This window comes from Lineus longissimus, chromosome 5 (assembly GCF_910592395.1).
Source record: "Lineus longissimus chromosome 5, tnLinLong1.2, whole genome shotgun sequence".
NCBI lineage: Eukaryota > Metazoa > Nemertea > Pilidiophora > Heteronemertea > Lineidae > Lineus > Lineus longissimus.
In genome coordinates, this window is record NC_088312.1 from 15,116,470 (window position 1) to 15,129,318 (window position 12,849).

Consider the following 12,849-nt stretch of genomic DNA (forward strand, 5'->3'; position numbering starts at 1 on the left):
CGCTTTCCATTCGTCAGCAGTCATGCCAAGATGGTCCTCCCTATACCACTCGTCAGTTAAAAGGCGCTACTGGCCCTTTAAAGACCAGGAGCCAATGTGTACGCCGTTACACTATACACGATGACGGGCTGATGATGTCACTATATTACCCAGAATACAATTTATAGCATATAAAAAAGTTCTTCGCAAACTAAATTACATGCAATGTGATTTTTGACGCGTGAACTTATGAAAATTATTGCATAACAAATTATCATTGCATAAAGATAAACACATTGAACACAAAAACATATTATTGTATATATAAATTAATTTTGGAATAAAGCAACACTTCTCCCGCCATTATGTAATCAATTGTTATTGGATATGCAATAGCTCATTGATCGATTCATTATTCGATTAGAAACTGTAAGGTAATGATTGTAAGTGGTCGAAACTCAACAAACCTATTTTAAACACGTTACCAATGCAGGAATACATTACTTGAATTGGATGTGAAGAAGACTCATATGTGATTGTAGGTAACAGCTGAACTGTTGCGGGTGTAGCGAGTGTAGCGGTGCATTAAAGAAGTTTACCGACATTATAACGACATTGTTGTGGACATGGCTTGCTCAATATCTTAATCGGAAATTGAAAGGCTGAATACAAATATTGGCCCTACAATCATGAATAGGTATTATTGCATTAATACTCCGCCTATAATATACGGGTAGGTTAGCACATTCGAAAGGAACACATTTCCTCCTAAAACATTTCCACGGTGGATAAACGTATCGGTTTAGCGACCAATATGTACGGTTCAACGAACTTCCGTTTTGCCATGATTTTACAGGTAGCTAGTATCTTTACAATTTTCGGTAAGTTCCTGTGGTCTAATCCAGTTCTGCCTTTTATGCATGCATCATCGGTCGTTGTAGTTCACATCAGTATGCCCAGGTGGATGTAACTTAGAGAAATAAGATAAAATTCACGTTGAAAGCTGAAACATTGGTGATGTTCAAAGACATCATTTTATGGCGAAGCCTTTGAAATTGACGCCGTTCTTGCAGGGCTATCTTGTACTACAATGACAACAGTAAAGACTGACGAAGTAGCAAGTCATAAGCATTTCGCATTGCTAAGATACAGCGCAAAATATATTGATTTCAGGAAAATGTACGGTGTTTAACGATACTACTGTACACTGGTTGTGTATGGGTTTTATGGTCCAACGATTAAAATTATTTCTCGCATTTCACTCGAAATTTGGCCCTGACAGTCATATTTCCCAATCTAAAATGTAACCTTACTACCAATCGTTGATATCTTCGGGGCGCGGGAATTGCCTTCAATTAGCCAAATATTTTAATCTATTTCAGGATCGATATTACTGCGCAATTTTTGTGAGAAAACGTCGACGGAAATGCACTGTCTGGTCGAGCACTATCTTATATACCATCCCGGGGAGTGCAGTTTATGCTTGTAGGTCTTGTCGCAGACCGCACACTTGTAAAGGTTCTCGCCAGTGCCATGTTTGAGTGCCTTGCGCTGATTGAGCTTCCATTTTGACGCACACATCTCTCCTCACAGATCGCACACCAGTGCTTCGGGCTTATTACGAACTGTTGCTCTGACAACAACTTATTCGTTGAAAGTTTAAGTAAAATTCTTTCATTCAAATTGTTGTTTGCTTACCTTTTTGTTCTGTTTTCTATAGAACCTTATTGACGATTCTGGATAGGATGTTCATGATCATGTAGACATGGTAGACGAAAAGAACTGGGATCACCATGCCGGTACCGTGCCATGGAGTGCTGCAGTATATGTCGGAAACTGAATTTTCGACGTACAGATTGCCTTTGTTAAGCTGTACTCGGTGAAGTCGCTGGATCGTACTCGAGGGTTCGGTAAACATGTACGCTAATTGCAGAAATCCGTCAAAATCACCAACAAAAATTAAGAAAAAGGCAGAATTTCGTATCAAAAACCACCGAACACCTACCCAGAGGTTGACTCCATAGCTTCGAAGGAAATCTGACGGCCTACCGTTGACCAGACATCGATTACGCGGTATCCTACTAAACTTGTTTAAGATTGTAATTTAAACATAACCTTATAAAAGACGAAAACAATCGCACTATGATCTAAAGGATAGTCCATTATATTTAGCAAGAGCCCAGGCCGCTAATATCAAAACAGTTATTCATATCTTCCATATTTTATTTCATATACTGATTTTCAACTCACGTCGTCTGCTTGAGTGCATCGGCAGAAGTTCGTTGAACCGTACTGTTGGTCGCTAAACCGGTACGGCTATCCAACGTGCTTTCTAAATCGAGCGACATATGGTCAGCGGATAAATTTTGTGTCAGTCGATTGACTTGATAATGCGTATTGTCCACTATGATTTTGAATGAACTTCACTCTACAGTGTGAATGCACTATGCGCCTTCGAAACCTTGTTTTGAATTCAGCGGTTTTTATGGTTATGCAATCAAAACCGCTTTGTTTGATGCAAATATTGAAGCAGACGAAAAGCATTTAAAATTGCATTAGTTTAATTCGTTTTAGAATAGAAATTGATACCTCATTGGCGGTGTCGATTGTCCCACCAAAACCGCTCGGTTTGAGCTTAAATGACGGCCAAAAACCTCGTGCATTTGAGCCTAACCGTCGCAGTTTTGGTGAGCAAACCAATACCGACAGTTCGGTTTCAATCGCATAAGAAAGCATGGCCTCTTCGAATTTGAACTCCTTCTTTGAACGGAATGAGGGAACGTGATAGGATTATGCTCGATCATCTAATTAAAGCATATGTTTTTCTCATCTCCATGACTCCATTACTAATCGATAATTTTGCAGAATCATCTCCTGTAAAATATTGTGAGTATCATTTGTCGTCTAACATAATATTTCAAATATAATAAAACTTTAGTTAGGTCGCCTGAAAGTCTCGTAATAGGAAGATATGATAACAAGCTCTTGCTCTTCTCAAAGTGTTCTGAAGTGTCGTAAATTGAATAAATGAAGGACTGTCCGCTATCATGGCTATGGTTACCTGTGTCACTGTCATGACTGTACAAGTGTAACCATAGCGGACAGTCATGGCAATGCATGAAAGTAACCATAGCGGACAGTCTGCCGTCTTATATATTACATTTCAAGTCACTTTATAGAACACTTTTAAGCTAAGTGCTTGTGATCATATCTGCCTATTCCGGTGTACATGCAATGATCTTTACAACTTAGGAAAATATTGTAGAAATGAGCCCAATTTGTCCCCTAAATTAGGCATGGCATATGGGACTACAAAAACACTGTTTTCTCTATTTATTCAGGACAGCTACACCGACACAAATCTATTAACAGATGTGTTAAAGTTATCATCTAGAAATATCTACCAACAAATCCATGTCGAGTGCCGTAGAACAGGAATTATTCGCCGTTGAATCGACCTGAGTTCGTCTGCTGGCGCTGTGGTAACCATAGTGGACACTGTACGAATCCCCGCACTGGTTACGTTATTTTAAATATTGCTTTTCTAGGTCTAGAATTTATTTTTCGAATCAGCTACAAATTGTGCCTACGACGATGACTGTCCTGAGTACTACAGATGGGCCGAGATTTACTTTTTTGCCGCAAATACTGTCAGTAAATATAGTAATGGTCATAACCGAAACAACTGTAGCAGAATATTTGACACAACACTTGATTGAGGCTTGTGAAACGTATTTAGTACTCACCGGTTATGGTAGATTCTGCGTTTAGCGCTTGGTCATAATCTATGGGGGCATTTTTATTCATTGCTTGATTTTCATCCATTGAGTACGAAAAAGTGCCAAGAACAGAATTTCTTGAGAATCATTCGATGAACTGTGATGACAGACAAGATCGTATTCGTCATTTAGTTCGTTTGACAGTGTTCATATAGCTGGTCGTAAGGTCAAATCTTCGTCTTGGCGGTCGCCAGTCCTAAGTCTCTTCACAATGTTCTTCATATGGGTTCCATGTTGCACCATAGGCAGTGCCGGTATTTTCTCGGAGCTAGTGTAAAATATGATTTCGCATATGTCCCATATGTCAAGTTAAGTCATTCTCATCATGCGGTAATTGAAAGACAAGGGGCCAATATCTAAACCTTTAGAGCAATGAACATTTAAAATGATTGGTTCACTACTTATTGTCCTATTACTGCTACTCGATGGACACTAGGGTTTGCTTGATAAAAGGACATTTGCTTGCGAATTCATCGGGCAAGTGTGTGTACTCTGAAAAATAAAGTATTTTAAGCAATTTTCGACAACTCATCAGCATTTACCGACTTTTACATGTAGTCTTGGCCGTCCTTTTTGGCGTATTTGCCAACGCATATTCGCCTTCGGTTATCATGGCTGTAGTGTTGTTCGATGTAGCTTCCACTTAAAGGTTGTTATTTTCCCCGGGAAACAATTGAGGGTTGCGTACCTTAATTTTTAAATGTGAAAGGTATTTTTATGATGATTTCGCATCCCTATGTGCGAAACGTCTACGAGAACGACAACGTGCATTGATGTGTTGTTCATTTAGTTGTCTTGTTCAGATGTGAATGACTTGATGTCATTTTGTCGAAAAGTGACGCATAAAGGTGGAAATTATTGTCCACAAACGCTCGGTTTATGCGCTCCTCTGGTAAATCGAACCAAAACATTTTTGATTGAACACGTTAAAGAGTAAGTAGAAAGCATTTAAAATCGTTCGAAATACAGTTTACCCGTGAGACATTAACTCGATATATCACAAGGGACAAAATTTCTGTGCCGAAATATTGCCACATGACCTATATCGAAGATTTAAATCGGCCGTTCAAGGGGAAAAAATCTTGGCGCCAAAAACACACGTCGTCCATGTTTTGGAAAATAACGTCATACCATGTAAAATCCGAGAGGGCTGGTCGGGTAGGTGGCACTACACAGTGGGGACGGGGTCCACTTTGTCCCCCCCCCCCAAAAAAAAGTTCTTAAGACGCAGGCCGTTTCCTTGTTCATGAATCGGTCCATCCTGTTCCAAAAACTATTTACTTTGACGCCCTGGTATTAGTTTTTTTATGTGCAGAGGGATTTTTTGGCGATTTTATGAGCTTGGCATCTGTGCCATTTGTAGCAGGTCTCAATCGTCAGTTTTGCCTGAATATGTAACATACTTTCCATCTGCAACGTGAGGTTGGGCGTAGTTTTGCGAGTGTCAATTATGCTCGTTCAAATTCTAGGCCATATAGCGAAAAAAACAACCATGTTTTCACATCAAATAACGAAACTAGATGCATTTGGCTATCAGTTGGTCGTAATGTCATTTCCAAATCATTCATTTTGAACTAATTTAGGCCGGTTTAAAGATCGAACACACATGCCATTTCTTGGTTAATTCTGTACCATTTTCAGGATCCAAGTGGTGTCAAAGGTGGCGCCACCTCTCGGTGCATTTATGAATTAAATGCAATGAAAATGCCGGAGACTTCTTCTTTGGATTCATACGAACCTAGAAATGGATAGATTATGGTGCCTGTGATGTATGAATTGGCCTCAGCAGGAACTGAAAGACTACCTCGCGTCGGTTGCCGGGGGCCTATTTGACGTAAAAATCAGGAAAAAGTTATAAAAACCGTTGAGATCTTGGAAATAGCCTCCTACTAGTGATTTGAGCCTCAATCTGAGCGAATGCGTGTTTGTAAAACGTTGTCAAGATACACTTTATAGCTTCAACAACTGGCTATGATTTAAAGTTAGTTTAATTGTCTCGTGTTTCATGCTTTTTTGCAAATGTGGTAATTATATGATATAGTATAACATATGATATTGCAATATTTTGGTAATTTTTAGAAGTGTCTGTGCACTATTCTCCTTAACATTCTTCCTCAAGGCCGCCAGGTGGCGGCGGTGACACAAAGAACTTGTGACATTGCGTCAAAATCAAGGCCATCTGGTTGGTTCCCCAGCAATGTTTCTACCAGTTTATTGTCTGTCATGTTCCATAGTTTGCTACTAACATGCACATCACATTTTTGTTATTTGCTGTCCAAGAAACATTCTCTATAACTGCTGAAGGTAGTGGATTCGCAGAAAAAGTGGATATGTGGGTCCGTGTACGATCTGTTGCATTGTCCGCAGTATTTTTCAGTTGGTTCAATACGAAGTGTGCACAATTTTGCCAGAAAGGTATAATTGGATGCTACGTTCGGATCATTCTTTGCACAAATCCAAAGCATGGACGGAAAGTCCAGAGTTTTTTATATATCTATTATTCTCTAATGACCATTTTCTTGGCAGTTTAACAAAATTTGTTTTTTCAACAATAATGTTTTTTCAACAATAATGTTGCGTTCACTATGATTTTCCAGACACCTTTATCTGGAAAGCTACATGTATCAGATTCAAAATAATCATTCAGATATTCGGGGCAAGTGTATTTGTTTGTAAGTTTAATAAGATTAGGAACAGAGACTAAAATTTTTATTAATGATTGTCTTTGACCGCACCTTCGACCACATTAGCGTGTCAGCATTTTAGAACTTTCTAAGGAAGTGCGTTTTCAGTCATTTTTGCAAGTTACCCGAAAAATTGTAAACACCTCCTGTCTAAGTAACACTGCAGCGTAGGACTGTCTACCATTGCTTGGCACACAGTTGTGCTATGTAGCCGATTGAATTGTTGCATCCTTTTAATACCGCAACGATGGACTCTTTCTAGAATCAGTGGCTCTGAGAGAGCAATTTCTTGACACCAACTTTCAGCTCCATATAGAGCTCTCGCAAGACAAATCGTTCTGTACATCATCAATCCGATGAACATTACGCTTAGATTTTAGAATGATGTAACCATCGGTTTTGCCGCGGCAGCAAAAAGTATCGAAACTTATTGATTTGCCCACGTAAGATCTAGAATACTATCTCGACTTTCGACCTGGGCATGCATCAACAATAATTCTCTTAGCCCCAGAATCCCCAGGGATCGTTTTTTACATAGAAACATGGCTTATTGTGATAAATAATGGACTTCCGAACTGACAGTGTGCACTTTTTTCAGCTCTTTTGAAACTTGAGCCTTGCGACAAATCTTCAAGCAGCATCAGGTTGGTACAAGATGTTGAACACTCATCGGAATTAAATACTATGCACAATAAACTGAAGACGGGGCTTGTCAACATGAAACACCGCAGCTGCATGCTTGATGAATTTGCCCTTTCACCTAGTACACATGGGGCCAAATTCATAAAGGGCGTTTAGCTTAAAATAGCGTTTAACTACTGAATAGACAGATTCAGGTCCTTCATCTTCACAGAATACGAATAGGTCGTGAAACTGATTAGAGAGAAGTTGCACACGTTTAACCCTTTAACGCCCTTTATGAATTTGGCCAATGATGTACCGATTTTCTGCTGTCTGCCTTATGAAATGCAAGAATTTATTGTGTACTCGTGGTTAAGCCGGTCCAGACGGTCTCCGTGTAAACAATACTGATCCTACGCATAAATGTTATAGATATCGTTTCATGAAATTTTACACATCCCTATACCAATTAGATTTTCAAGGGAGGGACGAATTGAATTAAGATACACAGTAAACAAAGAGGTTTCCACTGTAAGTCATGAATGAGTGAGTATTTACTTCGCGTAGCAGTGAGGTTAGTAAATCGTTTGCCGAATTTTGTTACGAGAGTCCGAATTATTATTTTTTTCACTCTGCTGTTCATTGATAATTTCTGAATTTGCAAAGAATGTCTAGTTCATTATACGTTTTTGCGCGAACTTTATTTGGATACAACGTGCGCATTCAGCGGCTACAAATCGCCGACGAAGTATACAATGTAAAGGCCCATAATTTTGATTCCATCGATTCATGCCTGCACTTTTGAAAGATCTACTGTGCATCGGGGTTATCTTATCGTTTTAGTGTAAGAAACCTCCTTTGTTTGGCGCAATTCTTTTTGCTTCTCTTGAGATGTGGTAGCGTGCCTCGCTATATTATTTGACGAGTCTCTTAAGAAATAACGGGCGTCCGCGACTGCTGAGGCTCTGAAGTCTCTCGTTTTTGCCTTCCTATGATCAATTTTATCTATTGCAGACTTTACGAAAATGCCGTTTACGTCACCTCGCTTAATCATGGCGATATAATTGCATTCCATGCCAATTCCTATGCCGAACTTCCTTTTATTAACCTAATTACCCAGTTCACCGCAGTCACTGTGGTTGTTAACATCAAGCTATCGTGTTTAAAGCAGTTTATACACAGATGGGATCATCAATTACTTTTTTATAATTCCGCCAAGTCTTACAGTTTTTTCCTGAGTATTCGGAAAGGAAATACTCTTCATGTCATTGTCAGAACATTGCGAAAAAGATTTGTCTATATGACGAGGGAAACATTAAGTTTCTCTGAAGACTGGAATGAAGTACTGTTTCTGATAAAAAATAAGCTGCGATTGATTGATGCAGCAACATTTGTTGTATATCTAAATCGAAAAAAATACAAAGTTGAGAAAACTTCGAGTTCGGAAATCAATGAGCCCTTTCGGTTACAAAAGAAGCTGACCTTTGGTAAAGCTTATACTGGACATCGTGATTGGGTCTTTTTCGGATGGATAGCAAATTTAACAATATTTCCGAACATTCTACTTGACGAGGACAATATGAACGACTGGAAGAACAACTCTATCCAAAACATTGAACGGTTCTGCTTGTGCACAAAGGGATGCAGAAGTTGTCAATCAGGGTGTTATTCAAACAGGTTAAGAGGGCCTTTTAATGAGCAATATCAATTGAGATCGGGTAGGTTTTCTGGGTGTGATCATTCATGACTGTTTATTTTGACATCGTTTATGAATAACCTCGGTCCAACAGCAAAAGGTGGAACCACGAACGGCATCACGAGATTCTTTTTCAGTGATTTAGTTTCTGGTCGTTTCCTTAACTGTTAGTTGCTTACAATATCTTTCTAGGAACTTGATATTTGAAAGAACAGCAGTGTATATTAGAGGCCATAGTCATCCGGTCGATACCAGCTGCAGATCTGTTATTAGCTGCAATGGCCACTGCAGACATTCAATATATCCCACTCAGCTAATCTCAGTGCATCAAGATACATGATCGTGCAGTGTATATTTTCATATAAAACTTAGAGAGAATCAGATAAACCTTGGTGCTCATAAGGACGTATGGGGTGATAGTACAAATGAAAACTGCCTCTGATAAAAGGTTTCAAGAAAAAACTTTTAACTTGGGGTTTAAATCATATGGAACAAGATAACAAACACAATAGTGAAAACCGCATGCATATTGGACTAACAATTTTCCAGTTTTGGCAGGGATAAAATTCAAGCATTCCCAGGTGGTGCTTGCAGGAATAACGAACTGATGATGTGAATTGTGCTACTGATATAAATCTTTTGAGAGTTAAATGCCTTTTAAAATTGTTGTACATGAACACTCTATCTCTGGAACTATAACACCAGACAAAGAAAAGTCACTAGGCCCACCTTAATGGTGAATATTCATTTCCCTAGCAAAAGCCTATTATAGAGCAAGGCCTATCAGTCATACCTGGTCAAATAGCAGAAGTTAAGGTCTAGGCTTAGGCTGGTCAGCGTTGATGACGCCATCCTTCTTACGTCTTATTTCATGCATCAACCCACCAGAAATAAGCCGGTCATAATTGTAAGTCATGGTGAATATCAATTGACTGGTTCGGGGTGGAGTTATCTGATGTTATAGTTCCGGAGATAGAGTTTGTTCACTAAATATCATACATGTGACAAGGCGTAGAATGCATGCCGGAAACTATCGAAAAATGTGTGTCAGTAACAACACAAGGTGCATCATCATTTAGTTCTTCTCGCACCTGCTGGAGTGTTTAAATACTTTAAGATGGTTGCTTCGATTTTTATTCGGTTTAACCATCCATCGGGTTTCTTATTTTTATGCCCTATTATCTATATCTAAAGTAAAAAATGTGAAAAAAAGCTGTGAAGGTAACCTTAACTGCTGATACAGACTTTTGTTAACCACACAATCTGTGCTTTTACATCCTGTTTTAACTGCAAATCGAAATATTTTCTCCCGTCTCGTCAACGTCTTTAGAATCGATTTCAGATGCCTATTTCATGAAAACGCTATCTGACTTAGTCTACCGCCAACGGCATCAACAGTTCGTAAGGTCGAACCTAGAGTGTTTCAGCAAATTGATGCATTCCCCAAGAGACATCAGTCGACATAATGCCGACGCTTTCTATTCTCTCGAAACTGGGGCATGTGATTTCCTTGTAATTGATAATATTCTTGAGAGAAGAGGGCAGTCATGATGTTCAAGTGAGGTTGCATTAATTCTGGAGTGAAATTATCTTTGTTGGTCAGATCTCAGTCGAATCATTCAATGCCTGGCGCAGCTTGATCAAAGATAACTTCTCGTTCCACCTGACTGTTCCGCACGTAGAATACAATGTCGAACAGAAACCGAGGCGGAGTATATTGAAAACCTCTGGTTCTGCAAGGGTGAATAGAAACTGAATGCTGGATCGAATATCCCGATTATCAACTAGATCGTTTTCAACTTCGTCACAAGATTCTTGTACGATTTGTAGTTTGAACAATAGGATATTGAGCAATTATGCTGTGGCTTCACCTTCTATTAGACCGGTTGAGTAGTTACAACGAAATCTAACCCTTCTTTGTGCTACCATTCCAGGTCTTCAAAGGCCGATAGACACTCGTGTGGAAATGTTAAGCTTTGGCACTTAGGTTTTTCTACAAAAGCCGAACCTTTTTTATGGCGCTCCATCGGTGTGCCAGCGTTAGTGTTTGACAGGGACTGGAGTCATGGTATACATATGTCCTGGCTGAGTTTGGGCGCGAGGAGTCGGACTCACAACATGCAATATCAAAACTCAACCTTGCACCTTTGCGAATGTATGTTTGATGTCTTCAAATTAGTAAAGAGTTCAGTCTACGGTAAAACTATAGTTTTGTTCAAGATATTCAGAAACTTTAAAATCGCTCTTATTTTCAAAATCGCTCGTAGATTTTCATGAAACTATAGTTTGTTCATGAAATGGACAATAAGATGACATATCTTCGAGCGGTGTTTATTTATCCATCTTCAATCTCCGAGGTGCCCGTAGAGACACCTAGTGTTACAGCAAGTGAACTAAACGTCTTGAGGACAGAGACAAGCATCAATCTACATCCTCCCCTTTGTGATTTTAGACTGGGCGTCAAAATTAAATGTTACGCTCACTAAAGAATACCCCTAATAACTAGTAGGGTCTACCTGTATAAATTTGTCGTTCAGTAATACATGTATAGCAAATTCCAAATACACAGAGACTATAAATCGTACCTCAACACATCAATACCAAAAGTCCAGGGTATACCATCTTTCATAAGCGGTCAGCTTAGCTACGCCTAGTCTTAGTAAACTTTACAGTACACAGTTCAATGTCACAAGTAACTCAACTTCAAATGAAACTTGAAAAAAATGTCTCTCTGATTCTCTAATTGAGTAAGATCTGATAGTCAAACGAAATACCTGATTAGGCATAATACTCTTACAAAACATGAAAGCCTTAAACGATTATGGTAGGCCTATAGTGTGCATCAAATCATGAGAATGGTTTACAGCAAGACCCACAATGGTAGCAGCATGGTAGAAAAACATATTCATCATGATACAGCGAGAATACACACATCTCAACGAACCAATTACAAAAGGTGGTCTAACAACTCTACCACTGCTAGTAGTCCCAGTTGATCTAGTTTGTAAGCCAGTAGCTACAGGAGTTGGTGCATTTACTGCTACAGGATCAGTAGTTGGTGGTGTGTTATCAACTGAAGTATTACTGTACTGATTGTCAAGAGTTGCAGCTGGTTGAGAGATTCCTAAGCTATTTCCTGAGTTTACATTTTCCTCCCCTTGATGGTTTACAGGCTGCCTTACAGTAACAGAATTTGGCACTTTCAACAGATGTCTTCGGTTCCTTTGATACACTCTACTGCCTGGGGTCTCAACAATGTAGGACCTAGGTTGATCTGCTACTCGAACTACAACCGCAGGAGTTTCAAAGCCTTTCTTAGTCTGCATCCGAACATTGTCACCAGAGATCAAGGGTGCCAAAGGCTTTGACCTTTGATCAATAGATTTCTTCTGAACCTGTCTCAAATCAGTGAGACGTTGGTGAACCTGGGTAGGTAAAACCACCTCTGGTTGAAGCAATGATTTAGCTATAGGCAAGTCAGTTTTGGTACTTCTACTCAAATTTCGCTGTGCAGGAGATCGCAACACAGGATCACGTGGAGTATTTCTCCAGTGGAGCAAATTTAGGTGAAAATCAGAATTTTCCTTCCTAGATTTTTCCAACAAACGTTTCGCTGAATGGACTGCCGTTGCTTGAATGAAAGTACGGACTGCTCATACAGTGCTGAATTCCCCAATCTTGGGTGAATGACTCAAACTCGTTCGAGCGATACTGTGGCCCAGGATCTGAAATTAACATGCTAGGGATTCCAAATCTGGAGAAGTGTGCCTTTAACTTCTTCACCACAGCAGAGGTGGTGGTACTCAACATTTTGTCTATTTCGAACCAACCAGAGTAGGAATCAATGGTGACCATGTATTGGTCATTGTTCCATTCAAACAAGTCAGAGCCTACAACCTCCCAAGGATGGTTTGGCACTGGGTACAGCTCTAGTGGTTCACGCTGTTGGTGGTTTTTCAGACCCTGCATTCAGTACAGGAAATTACAAATTTCTCGATGTCTTTTGACATGTTAGGCCAGAACATGACTTCTCTCGCGCGCTGAATGGTTCTATCACATGCTAAATGCGCAGCGTGTGATTTCTTGACAA